This window comes from Chiloscyllium plagiosum, chromosome 29 (genome assembly GCF_004010195.1).
Source record: "Chiloscyllium plagiosum isolate BGI_BamShark_2017 chromosome 29, ASM401019v2, whole genome shotgun sequence".
Taxonomy (NCBI): Eukaryota; Metazoa; Chordata; class Chondrichthyes; order Orectolobiformes; family Hemiscylliidae; genus Chiloscyllium; species Chiloscyllium plagiosum.
In genome coordinates, this window is record NC_057738.1 from 1,374,988 (window position 1) to 1,389,911 (window position 14,924).

At 40.6% G+C, this 14,924-nt stretch overlaps 1 protein-coding gene across 1 annotated transcript in view; it reads left to right on the plus strand.

Moving 5' to 3' along the window:
- The first annotated feature begins 10,787 nt into the window (after nucleotides 1–10,787).
- Nucleotides 10,788–14,924, plus strand: part of mak (male germ cell-associated kinase) — a 230,485-nt gene continuing 226,348 nt past the window's right edge. Inside the window, exon 1 of the mRNA XM_043719022.1 lies at nucleotides 10,788–10,932. The gene's annotated coding sequence lies outside the window, so the exon portion shown is untranslated. The remainder of the gene's footprint in view (nucleotides 10,933–14,924) is intronic.

A 14,924-nucleotide genomic window follows, 5' to 3' on the forward strand; every position in this document is an offset into this window, starting at 1 on the left:
GACAACATCTTGAAGAAACACTTAAACAGAAAGCAGGTCAGGCAGCACCTGTGAGAGAAAGCAGAGTTAATGTTTCAAGTCCAGTTACTGTTCTTCAGAACTGATAGTAGCTAGGAAAAGATGATAAAAATGCTGAAGATGTGGGTGGGTGGGAATGAGTGAGCAGATATGTGGAGATAGAGACCAGAGAGAGAGAAGGACAGGCAGATAAAAGGGTGAATGATAGTATAAGGGGGAGAAAAAAAAACTGATAAAGGAGATCATAAGTAGGTGAAAATAGATTGGCTTTTTTTTATTCCTTCACAAAATGTAGATGTTGTTAGTTAGACCAGGATTTAATGCGCATCCCTGCTGTTGGTTGAAATCACATGTAGGTCAGACCAGGTTAGGACGACTGTTTCCTTTCCTAAAGGACATTAAGAGCCACCTGGGTTTTTCCTGACAATCAACAATGTCATGCTTATCATTAGACTCTTAAGTACAGATTTTTGTTTCTTAGATTCCATCATCTGCCCTTTCACCTGGATTTGAACCCAGACCTCAGACCCCAGATCATTACCTAAGTCTCTGGATTAATAGTCTAGCAAGGATGCCTCCCCTGTGCTGAAAGCTGTCCAAGTAGATTCTTCTGCAAAGCAGTCACCTAGTCTGCATATCATCTCCCCAGTGTTCAGGAGACCACATTGTGAGCAGCAAAGAACAAGGAACCCAGCACCGCACCATGGGGTATGCTACTGGTCACAGACCTCCAGTCACAAACATATAATTTGAACATCACCATCTGCTTCCTACCATTAAGCCAATTTTGAATCCAATTTGTGGAATTACCCTGTCCCTGGATGCTTAGCTTCTTAACCAGTCTGCAGTGTGAGACCTTGTCAAAAGCCTCACTGAAAGCCATGTCCACTGCATCGCCTGCATTCCTAAATTGTGAGGATGGTGGTGCAAAACTTCAAAATGTTTAGAGAAGTTGTTGAATGGATGGGCAAGTGGCAAAGGAGATGAAATGCAAAGAAATATGAGAAGATTCATTTTGGTTGGAAAATATCAGAGGAGAACCTAAAGTAGAGAGGACAATCCTAAAGCAGGTGTGAGGGCAGAAAGACCTGAGGATATATGTACGTGAGTCATTGGAATTGGCAGGACAGATTAAAACGAATGGCTAATAAAGCAGACAGTATGTTATTAATAGTTTGATTTATTAGTTTTATATCTGAGAGACTAAGAGGAAGAAGTATGTTTTAAACCTATATAAAACACAGGTCCAGACTCAATAGGAACCTTTAGCAAAGACATGAAGGCATTGAATAGTGGTAGAGAATTGCTTTTTGGATTGGAGCCTGTGACCAGCAGTGTGTCTCAAAGATCGATGCTGGGTCCACTGCTTTGTCATCTATATCAATGATTTGGATGTGAAAACAGGAGATATGGTTCGTAAGTTTGCAGATGACATCAAAATTGGTGGTGTAGTGGACAGTGAAAAGATTATCTAGGAGTACAACTGGATCTTGATCAGATCGGCAAATGGGCCGAGGGCTGAATGATGGAGTTTAATTTAGATAATTGTGAGGTATTGCATTTTGATAGGGCAAATCAGGGCAGGAGTTATACACTTAATGGTAACGTCCTGGGGTGTGTTGCCGAATAAAGAGACATTAGGTTGCAGGTTTTTGTTCCTTGAAAGTGGAGGTGCAGGGAGACAGGATGGTGACGAATATGTTTGGTACGCTTGCCTTTATTGGTCAGTACAATCAGTATAGGAGTTGGGAGGTCAAGTTGTAGCTGTACAGGACATTAGTTCACTTTTGGAATACTCCATTCAGTTCTAGTCTCCCTGCTATAGGAAAGGTGTTGTGAAAGGGTTCAGAAAAGATTTTCAAGTGTGTTGCTAGGGTTGAAGGGTTTGAGCTATAAGGGCAAGCTGAATAAGCTAGAGGTATTTTCCCTGGTGGATCAGAGGCTGAGGCCGACCTTATGGAAGTTTAGAAAATCATGAGGGGCGTCAATAGGGTGAATGGTCAAGGTCTTATTCCCAGACTCAGAGAGTTCAAAAATAGAAAGCAGAGGTTTAGGATGAGAGGGTAAAGATTTAAAAGGGACCTAAGGAGCAATGTTTTCATGCAGATGATGGAATAAGCTGCCAGTGGAGGTGGTGGAGTCTGGTTTAATTACAACATTTAAAAGGCATTTGGTTGGTTAAATGGATAGGAAGGGTTTAGAGGGATATTGGCCAAATGTAGGCAAATGAGATGAGATTAATTTAGGATATCTGATCCGCATAAACAAGTTGGACCAAAGGGTCTGTTTCAGTCCTGTACAATTCTATAACTGTATGTCTGGAGATGGTGCTGAAATGATTCACACATATTATTCCAAGAATCAGGAACTTCAGTTCCAAAGATATATTGGTGAAGTTGGGATTATTATCCTTGGTGAAGAGAAGGCTCTGAGAAGTTATGATATGGGCATTCAAAATCATGAGAGTTCTTGACAGAGATAATGGAGCAAAACTGTTTCCAGTTATGGAGCAATTCAAATTCCATTGCTCAGCTGGGAAAAGCAATGGTGACATAAGGAAAAACTTTGTCAGATGACAAGTGGTTTAAGATTTGGAATGTACTACCTAAGAATGTACTAGAGGCAGCTTCAGTTGAGGCATTCAAAAGGGAATTTGTTATCTGAAAGGAAGAATATGCAGGGTTACAGGAAGAACATAATGGATTGATATAAAATGAATCGTTTATTTAGAGAGCAGGTGCAGATAAGGTGGGCTGAAAGGCTTCCTTTTTTGCTGTTAAAATTCTGTCATATTCCCATATAATGTGATGTATTCAATGTAAAAATCTTTCTTGAATATGATCGAAGAGTGTGGTGCTGGAAAAGCACAGCCAGTCAGGCAGCATCATGAAGAACTTATGCCTGAATTGTCGATTCTGTGCTTCTCAGATGCTGCCTATGGGATGTGCTTTTCTGGCACCACACTCTTCAACTCTGATCTCCAGCATCTGTGGTCCTCACTTTCTCCTCTGTCTTGAATATGTTCAACACAGTGTTCACAGCCCTCTGGGTCAGTGCTTTTTGTTTTCTCACTTTTAGAATGTGGGCACCACTGACTGGGTCAGCATTTATTTCCCATCCTTAATAGTCCAGCAGGCAGTTAAGCGTCAGTCATATAATTGTGGATTATTTGTAGGCCAGACCAGGTAAGGATGGCAAATTTCAATCCCTAAAGGGATTCCCCTAAGCGTGGAAAGTTCTTTATGCAGAGGGTGGTGGGTGCTTGGAACGCATTGCCAGCGGTGGTAGAGGCGGACATGATAGCATCATTTAAGGTGTATCTAGATAGATTACATGAATGGGCAGGGGGCAGAGGGATGCAGATCCTTAGAAAGTAAGCGACAGGTTTAGATAGAGGATGTGGCAGGCTTGGAGGGCCAAATAGTCTGTCCGTGTAATTTTGTTCTTTTCTTTGTTCTAAAGGACACAGTGAACCAGATGGATGTTTTCAACAATTAACAATGATTTCATGGTTATGAGTCTTAATTGCAGATTTTTATTGAAATCAAATTCTACTGTTTGCCATTGCAGGATTTGAACCTAGGTCCCCAGAATATTATCTAGGTTTCTGAATTAATAGGCTAGCAATAATATCACTAGACCATCATTTTCAAAAATTATGTTCCATTGTGACTCAATTTTAACACTTAAATGTTAATGTGATACTGGATGCTGACAAAAACAATAGCAGCAGAGTAGTTTATAAAGTTTATGTTTCGATAGCATATAATATTAAATGGAATTGGAAAGTGATTGATAGGTAAGAATTTCTCTTTTTACTACATCTTCTGACTTTTTTATTATTCTTTACTATTTTGTATTCTATTGTGATGTATACATTTTTGTATATACCATTTTACATAGTTTTCATAATTCATTTTTAACCGTTTGCATGTAGGGTCGAAACACTTTCTTTCCAGTAACCTTAAATGTAAGATGAATCGGATTTAACTGAATATGTTCGAGGCCCTAGACAGTTTGTTGTACCATCTGCAGCATGTGAGTTCCAAGATGTTTCTGGCAGTCTTGATGACCACATCAGTAGCAAGTACTGCCAGTTCAAATACCTTGAACACTGAGACTTGGAAATTGGCTGAAGTGCATCTGCGAAGCTGGAGGCTACATGGGTAGTCATTTTGCTGAGGTGGTCATCCTGCAGACTAAGCAGCTGCAGTCAAAGCTGTAATGGGAGACCACCAGGCAGAGGAAGGTAGCTGGGTAGGCTGACAGGAAAGCCCCAAAGGGCATCTACTCATTCTTCTATGTTGAAAAATGATGATAATGAGGGTTCCAGTGGGAAGCATGGTAAGGACAAAATTCACAGCTCAATGGTGACTCAGCTATACAAGGGGTGAGGAAGAAAAGTTCAAGCCGGATAGTGGTAGGTAACTTGATAGAGACTTGATAGAGTGAGATAAATCTGAGGTCTTGGTAAACATTGGTACCAACAATATAGAGAGAATGACAGATGAAGTCTTGCATCAAAGATTCAGGGAGTTAGGCAGTAGATTAAAAAGCAGACCTATAAATTGCAATCTCAAAGTTACTGTTGGTGTCATGTGCTGGTGCATACAGAAATAACGGAACAGGGTAGATGAACGTGTGGCTCGAGTTTATGGAGGGTTTAGATACTTGAATGACTGGGATCATTTCTGGGAAAGGTCAGACACATACAAACAAGATGGTCTACATTTAAATCAGAATGGGACCAACATCCTTGCACGTAAGTTTGTTTCGTTAATGCTGTTGGGAGGTGGTTAAATTAATTCTATGGGAGAAGGGGTACACAATATTAATACAATAGGGACTCTGCTTAATATAGTAGAGGGGTCAAGACAAAGAAAATTCAGCCATGTTGAGATTCAAGGGAGTAAGGAGAGGCTGGATGGCCTCTACTTTAATGCTGGGAGTATTATTAGTAGGACAGATGAGTTAATTCCACATTGATATGTGGAATTGTGATATTGTTGCAGTCACAGATACTTGGCTGAAGTAGAGACAGGGCCGGCAGCTCAGCATTCCAAATGTAGGATCTTCAGGTGAGAAGGGGGAGGGGGTAAAAGAGGATATAGTGTTGCATTAATTAATTAAGGAGCTAATTACTACAGGTAGGAGAGAAAATGTGTTCGTCTTCAAATGAAGCTTTATGTTGGAGTTTAGAAATAAAAAGGGGAAGTCACATTGCTGGGAGTGTATTATCGGCCCTAAACAGTCATCAGGCAATAGAGGAGCAGACATGTAGAAAATAGACTAGGTGTTTATTAATAGTAATAGAGTAATTATTTTAGGAGATTTTAACTTCTCCAACTTTAATCCGAATCGTCAATGTGCAAAGGGTTTAGAGATGGCAGATTTCTCGAAATATATTCCGGAGAATTATTTTATGTTAACATGCAGAAGGTCAACATGGGATGATGCAGTGCTTGATCCATTTCTGAACAATGAAGCTGATCAGGTGGTTGAGGTGGCAGTGGGGGGGATTATTTTAGTAATGACGACTACAAAACAGTAGTGGACAGTGAAGAAGGTTACCTCAGAGGACAACGGGATCTTGATCAGAGGGGCCAATAGGCCGAAGAGTTGCAGATGAAGTTTAAATAGGTTTAGATAAATTTGAAGTGCTGCATTTTGGAAAGACAAATCAGAACAGGTCTTTTACATACGATGTTAAGGCCCTTGTGAGTGTAGTTGAACAAACAGACCTTAGAGTATAGATTCATAGTTCTTTGAAAGTAGAGTTGCAGGTAGATAGGATAGTGAAGAAGGTGTTTGATATGTTTCCCTTTATTGTTCAGAGCATTGAGTATAGGAGTTGGGAAGTCATGTTGCCGTTTTACAGGACATTGCTTAGGCCACTTTTGGAACATTGTGTGCAATTTGGGTCTCTCTTCTATAGGAATGGTGTTGTGAAACTTGAAAGGGTTCGGAAAAGATTTACAAGGATGTTGCCAGGGTTGGAGGGTTTGAGCTGTAGGGAGAGGCTGAATAGGCTGGGGCTGTTTTCCCTGGAGTGCGGAGGCTGAGGAATGACTTTATCAAATCATGAGGGGCTTGGATAGTTTAAATAGACAAGGTTTTTTTCCCTGGCATGGGGGAGTCCAGAACTAGAGGGCATAAGTTTAGGGTGAGAGGGGAAAGATTTAAAAGGGACCTAAGGGGCAACTTTTTCATGCAAAGAGTGGTGTGTGCATGGAATGAGCTGCCAGAGGAAGTGGTGGAGGCTGGTACGATTGCAATATTTTAAAAGACATCTGAATTGGTACATGAATAGGAAAACTTTAGAGGGATATGGGCCAAGTGCTGGCAAATGGGAATAGTTTAATTTAGAATATCTGGTCAGCATGGAGGATTTGGACCAAAGGGCCTGTTTCCATGCTGTACATCTCTATGACTCTATAACAGAATTGTTGTTCTGGGTAATTTCAATTTCCTCATTATTGATGTGGACTGGCTTGGTACTAGGAGCTTGGATGGGGAGAAGATGTTAGGTCCATCCAGGATGCTTTTTTTTAAACAATATGTAAATAGTTTAACTAGGGAAGGGACCATGCTAGACCTAACATTGGGGAATGAGCTTAGCCAGGTGATTGAAGTTTAAGTGAGGAAGCATTTTGGAAATAGTGGCCATGGTTCTGTAAGTTTTAAGTCACTTATAGATAAGGATAAGAGTAGTCCTCAGGTGAAAGTACTAATCTGAGGATAAGCTAACTAGCACAGTATTAGGGAGGTCTGGAGGCAGTTGTTTGAGCCCAAATCCACATCTGGCATGTGGGAACACTTAAAGGTCAGTTGAGTAGAGTTTTGGACCAGCATGTTCCTGAATGACAAGTGAAATTTGTCAACTTAGACAAAAAGACAAAGAAAGCAAACATAAGGTAATGGCCTCGTGGTGAGACGCATGATTTTCATGCAGAGGATGGTAAGTGCCCAGAATGTGCTACCAGAGGAGATGATGGAGGCAATCAAAACATTTAAGAGGCATCTTGACAGATATATATGACCAGGCAGAGCATATAGTATGGACTATGCGAAGGAAAATGATTTTTAGTTTAGAAAGTCATCATGTTGGGGCAGTCTTGCTGGGCAGAAGGGCCTCTTCCTGTACTGTACTGTTTTTTGTTCTAAGCATGTGTTGCCCCTTATCCCTTCATGTGGTTATGGATTTTGCTACCTCACTTGAAGAAAAAGAGTCACTTTCCCCTTTGATAAAAACCCTGTAAAGCTCTCTTCTGCCTTTATTATATTTCTTTGTTAACAACTGAATTCACTTACTGGCTTTTCTGTTATTGTAACAGCTACAAAGCTAAAAACCAAAAAGAGGCAATCACATTGCTGGGCATGTACTATAGGCCACTGGCAGTTTGAGCGAAATAGAAGAACAGATATGGGAAATGTAAAAGCAATAAAATAGTGATAGGGGATTTCAACTTCTGACATTAACTAGGGTAGGGATTGTCTGAAAGGTTTGGAGGGAGTAAAAACGTTAAAATGCATCCACATCAGCATTTTAAGGTAAATAATCAAAAATTCTAAGTTGTTATACAGGTACATTAAGGCCATAATGGTAATTTATGTGTGGAAGCAGATGGAGTAGCTAAGGTCCTAAATGACTGGCTTGGGTCTGTGTTCACTAGTGAAAGGGACAATGTAGGTATAGAAATTAGGAAAGGGTCTGTGATGCAGTTAAAGAAATTAGCATAGACCGAGAGGAGTTCTGAGTGTCTGGCATGCATAAAAGTAGATAAATCTCTAGGGCTGGATGAGATATATCCCAGGTTGTTGAGCGAGGCGAGTCAGGAAATCGGGGCTCTTGCAATTCATTTGATGTCGTCAACTTGGACCTCAGCAATGCTTTTGGTAAGGTTCGCATAGGTGTCTGATAGCAAAGAGCTCATGGATTCCAAGGAAGTCTTGTAAGTTGGATCCACAATTGGCTAAGTGGCAGGAACCAGAGAGTGATGTTTGAAGAGTGTTTTTCTCTGACTGGCCATTTATTCCAGTATTGATGCTGTCAATCGTAACCTAAATTTGCCCAGACTGTTTCCTTAAATTCTGAAACCTCCAAGAACCATTCACATGAGCTTAGAATAGCCCTTTTAATCCTATTATAATCTTTAAAACATTCCCCTGACAGAGATGCATTAATCTCTTGGTGCTTTACCAGTTAATTTACTTTGTATGGGCAGTATCCAATATGTCTTTGGCCTCTCCATTTGCTTTTATGTCCTTCTCTTCAAATTTTGGCAAAGCGAGCTGAACCGTAACCATCTCCTGGCCAAAGTGCAAATTATGACTAGACCTTTCTTCTAATATGGAGAAAGTGAGGATTGCAGATGCTAGAGATCAGAGTCGAGAGTGTGGTGCTGGAAAAGTACAGCAGGTCAGGCAGCATTCAAGGAGTAGGCAAATCGACGTTTCAGGCATAAGCCCTTCATCAGGAAGGCTTTAATTCCTGATGAAGGACTTATGCCCGAAACGTCGATTCTCCTGCTCCTCGGATGGTGCCTGACTTGCTGTGCTTTTGCAGTACCACACACTTGCTTTAGAGAGGGTACAGAGGAGACTTACCAGGATGCTGCCTGGATAAGAGGGCTTGTCTTAAGAAGAGAGGTTGATTGAGCTAGGCTTTTCACGTCTAGGGAAGAAAGAAGAGAGGTGACTTGATAAAGGTGTACAGGGTAACGAGAGGCATAGATAGAGTAAGTAGGCAGAGACTTTTCCCGAGGGCAGAAATGGCTGTCACAAGGGTCATAATTTTAAGGTGACTGGAAGAAGGTTTTGGGGAGATGTCAGAGATAGGTTCTTTACGCAGAGAGTGGTGGGTCCATGGAATGCACTGTCAGTGATGGTAGTAGAGTCAGAGACATTAGGGCTATATAGGCGAGTACTGAACAAGCACATGGATGGCAGCAGATTGAGGGTTGTGCAGGTTAGACTTACCTTGGATTAAGATAAATGCTTGATACAGCATAAAAGCAAATTACTGAAACCAAAAGAGAAAATGGTGGAAAATCTCAGCAGCTCCGGCAGCACCTGTAAGGAAAGAAAAGAGCTGACTTTTCGAGTCTAACTGACCCTTTGTCAAAGCTCTGTAAGGAGAGAAAAGAGCTGACGTTTCAAGTCTAACAGTTAGAGTCGAAACGTCAGCTCTTTTCTCTCCTTACAAATGCTGCCAGACCTGCTGAGATTTTCTAGCATTTTCTCACTTGATATAGCATCGTCGGCTGAAGGATCTGTACTGTTCTATGTTCTACGTTCTAATCACTTGTACTGACTTGACTACCTGGTTTCCCTGGTATTTCCATTTAACCAAACTGCTCTCACCTCACTCCAGCGAGTTTATTTTCAGTCTGCTGGCTAACTCTGCTAGTTTAACTTTAGTCATGACCTTCAAAATTACCAGAGACGCTTCCAAAAAAGTCTTGAACAATTTCTGCTGGAATCTTAATTCTGTCATGAAATTCAAATCTATGTTGTTTTCTTTCCAAGATCCTGCACCTGAGAGTCCAATTATGTTTGTTGGCAAGATAGATCAAAAACTGGCTTAGTGGTAGCAGAGGGTGGTGGTAGAAGACTGATTGTGTGACAGTAGGCTGGTGTCCAGTAGCATATCACAGGGATCAGTGCTGGATCCCTTATTGTTTGTGATGAAAGAAATATAAACGTACGAGGAGATGATGGTATTATCACTAGACTATTAATCCAGAGATCTATTTAAATCCTGCCATGGCAGATGGTGGAATTTGAATTCTATAAAAAAAATCTGGAATTTGGAGTCTAATCATGACCATGAATTCATTGTTGATTGTTGGAAAAATCCATCTGCTTCACTAATGGCCTTTAAGAAGAAAACTGCCACCCTTATCTGGTATGGCCTACATGTGACCCCAGATCCACTGCAGTATTATTGACTCTTAAACAACCCTCTGGGCAATTGGGATGGGCAATAAATGCTGGCCTGGCCAGTAAAATCACACCCTTATCCCATAAATGAATAAAACAAAAATGACACAGTTGAGATCCCTGAAGACAGTAGGACTGATTAATAGGGTGGTTCAGAAGCCATATGGGACACTTGCTTTTTTAATTCGTGGCATAGATTATAAGAGCAGTGCCATTATGTGACCAAGCTGGAGAACTGTATGCAATTCTGGTGACTGCCCTATGGAAACTGTGAATGCATTGGAAGAGAGTGCAGAGCAGATTCACCAGAATGTTACCAGGTTTGGAGTATGTTACCAGTGAAGAGAGGCTGGATAACGTCAGGTTGTTTTCTTTAGAGTAGAGAAAGCTGACAAGGGACCTGATTGAGATGTTTAAGATTATGAGGGATATGGACCTGTGGATAGGAAGGGTCTTAGTTGAAGGGTCAATAACAAGGGGTCATAATTTTAAGGTAAAAGGCAGAAAGTTTAGAGGGGATATGTGGAAAAGTCTTTTCATCCAGAGGATGGTGGGAATCTGGAATGCATTGTCTGAGAGGGTAGTAAAGGCAGGAAACTTCACAATCTTCAAAATGTACATGAGATGAACTCTTGAAATTTCATAACACTCAAGGCTGTGGGCCAAGTACTAGAAAATGGGATTAGTATAGACAAGTTGGCATAGAACTGATAGACCATTTGGCCTTTTCTGTCTGTATGACTCTATGAATGTCTGATTTTCTAAACTACTTTGTGTAAATGTCTTATATGTGTGTACTTTATTCATTCACAGGACATTGGCTAGCATTTATCATCCATCTCTGATTGCCCTTGAGAAGGTGGTAGTGAGCTACCTTCTGGAACCACGTCAGTGCAGTTGTGAATCAGGGTGGGACTTCCAGGATTTTGACCCCAATGTTGAAGGAATGGCAATGTATTCCCAAATCTGAAGGTGAGTAGCTTAAAGGGGAACTTGCAGGTGACATGTTTCCACATATTGCTGCCTTGTCCTTGTAGATGATGGTAGTCGTGGGTTTGGAACATGCCATCTAAAGAGCCTTGGTGAATTGTACAAGCAGGCCGTCTTGTAGATGGTTCACTCTCCTAATACTGACTGTCTGTGGTGAAGGCATTGAATGTTTGTGGATGGGTACCAATCAAACACACTACCTTGTCCTGGTTGGAGTTGAGTATCTTGAATGTTGTTGGAGTTACAGTTATCAGGCATGTGGAAGTATTCCATCACACTTTTGTCTTGAATCTTGTAAATGGCTTTGGGGAATCAGAAGATAAGGTACTCGCTACAAAATTCCTAGCCTCTGACCTGCTGTTGTAGCTATATGACTGGTCCAGTTATATTTTTGGTCAATGGTAACCCCCAGGATATTGATGGTGGGGAATTCAGTGATGACGATGCCATTGAATATCAATGGGCAGAGATTAGATTTTCTCTTGATGGAGATGGTTTGGCCAAGAACACTGACGAACTCCTGTGGAGGTATTAACCTCCAACCACCACAACCAAGTTCCTTTGTACCAGGTATGACTCCAACTGAGGTTTCCCCCCTTATTCTCATTGATTCTAGTTTTGCTGGAGTTCCTTAATGCCACACTCTTGAAATTTCATAACACTCGAGGCTGTGGACCAAGTACTAGAAAATGGGATTTGTGTAGACAAGTTGGCACAGAACTGATGCAGAATTGATGTCACGAGCAGTCAATTATACCTCACCTCTCACTAATCAATCTTTATCTGTATACTTTATTTCATGGACTTTGGCCAAGAAATGTTGAATACTATTAACATTCACATTTACATTCATTATTATTGATTCATAACGGCAACATATCAAGGTTAATTGATTTTACTCTGAAATGAAGCAAATAAATGTTTCATTTTTTTTTACTGAGGATCTCAGACTCTCATTCTCCATTCTTCCCCCCTCCCACCACATTCATAAATTTAGCAATCAGCCTTTCTCCCCTCTAAACGCACGCAGACAGTAGCAGCCAGTGAGGATGCACAGAAGCTCTGACAGCCTGAGACAGTATATGGCTGTAGCTCAGGAAGTGACATTTTCAAATGGTCTTGAGAAAAATGCTGTGATCAGATGCAATAGATAGATAGATAGATAGATAGATAGATAGATTCAATGGGAGAAGAATGAAATATTTTCCATAGACTACCCTATAGCACTTCAATAATGCAGCAAAGTGCAGATCATAATGAAATGACTCAAAGAGAGAGTTTGAGACCAAGGAACTGGCAAGGCTAGAATTCACCTGGGCCTTCGTTCATAATCTCAGAGAAGAAACATGTGACCCCATTCACTGTTTCTGCAATCCCAAAGAGTTTCAACCTATAGTTTAAGAATGGTTGCTCTGAGTGAAGAAATTTCTCATGTCTGTTCTAAAGCTGATGCCTCTTCCTGAGATTGTGACATCTCAGCATGCTGGGGACAGACAAGTGGGTATGAGAGCAGGTTGCCCACTTGTCTGTCCTCAGTATGCTGCAATGCTCCAGTGTATCAGAGTGAAAACTAGAGGAGCAAGCTCTTCAAACTAGGCACTTTACAATCTTCTGGGTTCAATATTGAGTTCAATACTTTCAAATTGTGAACTCGTTCCCTTCCCTTTCTTTTAGCTTTGCTTGTTACATTCTCTGTCACCATGTCTTCCCTCCCCTTGCCCTCACTTCAGTGGGACTGTCTGACAGTTATACACACCATTGTTCTGTCATTTTCACTTAATCGGCACTATCAGCACCCTTTTTCCTCCAGCACTCCAACACCACCTCCACCCCACTATTGCTCCTGTCCACGTCTAAGACTCGAAACATTAGCTTGCTCTCACTCAATGGATGCTGCCTGACCTGCTGCGATCTCCAGCATTTTTTGTTTTCAGTAACATCTGGTAAAACTGGTTTGCTCGCTGAGTTGGAGGGTTCATTTCCAGACGTTTCATCACCCTACTAGGTAACATCTTCAGTGGGCCTCAGGAGAAGCACTGTACATGATTCCTGCTTTCTATTTATATGTTTGGATTTCTTTGGGTCGGTGATGTCATTTCCTGTGGTGATGTCATTTTCCTGTTCTTTTTCTCGGGATGGTAGATGGGGTCTAATTCAATGTGTCTGTTGATAGAGTTCCAGTTGGAATGCCATGCTTCTAGGAATTCTCGTGCGTGTCTCTGTTTGGCTTGTCCCAGGATGGATGTGTTGTCCCAGCCGAAGTGGTGTCCTTCCTCATCTGTATGTAAGGATACCAGTGAGAGAGGGTCATGTTGTTTTGTGGCTAGTTGGCATCCCCTCCAGCACAATCACATGCTGTGATGTTGATTTCAAGACTGCATAGAATACTCTGGCTGTGGCCTCACCACCATTTTATACAATTTCAACATAACCTCCCCGGCTCTTAAACTCTGTGCCTCAATTAGTTAAAGCAAGTATATCATATATCTTCTTAACCACTTTATCTAGATATCCTGGTACCTTAAGACACTGGTGCACATGTACACCAAGGACCCTGTAATCCTCGATGCTTCCCAGGGTCCTACAAATTCCTAATGTATTCCTTGCCTTGTTTGTCCTTACTTTTGTATTAAAATCTCCTAATAATAGATGAGAACACTTTATTATGAATTACGTGAAGTATCTGCATTCTAACCTTTTGTGAGTCATGCATTAGGGCACCTAGATCTCTCTGCATATTAACACTCTGCAACCGTTCATCATGTTCCAGCACTGGTTCCCCTTTGTAAGAATTTGGGAGAATTGTCTTTGGTCCTCGGTAAATGTAAACTCCTCACAACTGTTTCTGTTGATAAGCAACTTTCTTAAGCTGAACCAGATCATCTTAAACTTTGAGATGCTTCTGTGCTTCATTCTGAGATGAATTTTGGACTATGTATTTGTTCTGCTTCGAAGATCATATAATGTGTGTGTGCTTGAGGGAGAGAGAGTTTGGCTCATACCTACATGAGTGCATGAAATAATATTTAATAGTAGAGTTTCATATTCATAACTTATCATTTTATATGAATGTACATTCAAAAATTAGTTTTATTTTGAATCTTACTATGCTGCTTTATTGCTGTTTGTTTTTTGCTGGTATTTGGGATCCCATTAATCTTAGAGATTTTAAATATCATGTAAATAAAAAAAATTGTTTGTTTGATGCAGGTATCATTGGCAAGGCCAACATTTTTTTTGATAAGGTGAATTAAAAGGAGTCATATTGGAAAATAGTTTGTGAAACATTGTTGTACCCCTTTGCTTCTCTTGACATAGACAAAATCACCAAAGTGGCCTTGGATGAAACCCATATGAATAACTCAATTTGATGTTGCTGGATTTTGTACATGTGTATTGGTCCAGAGTTAATAGGTCCACATTAATAGAAAGTAAACAGAGTTAATCAAAACAAAACTAATGTTTCTATGCACCCAAGATCTAATAATTCCACTCATTTAAAGTAGCATAGAAGCACACATGCACCAGATAGACTCCAGCAGTTCAAGAAGGTAACTCACCACTTCCTTCTCAAAAGTAGTTATGGATGGACAATAAAAGCAGTAACATCCACATCCCATAAAAGAGTAAAAACAAAGTACTTCACTACAGATCATAAAGTACACTTGAAGATGATCATCATTGGGCTAATTTCAAAACTACATTTACAAATGAATGGTCACTTTTGTTTACAATTCCCCGACATAATTTTTGTTCAAAATTTTACATAATTATGTCAAATAAATAAATATGTGGTTTTGATCCCAAATTCTGGGGCTAACCTTCCAGTATCTAGTACATCTATGTTGTATTTGCCTAGGAAGTTTCTATTTACTCTGTTCTATAGAACCCTCTGTAAATGTCTCCAAATCTAATGCAGATTTGGAGACTTTGAACAGATCTATGATACTTTGCTAAATAGTGACCCAGGAAAT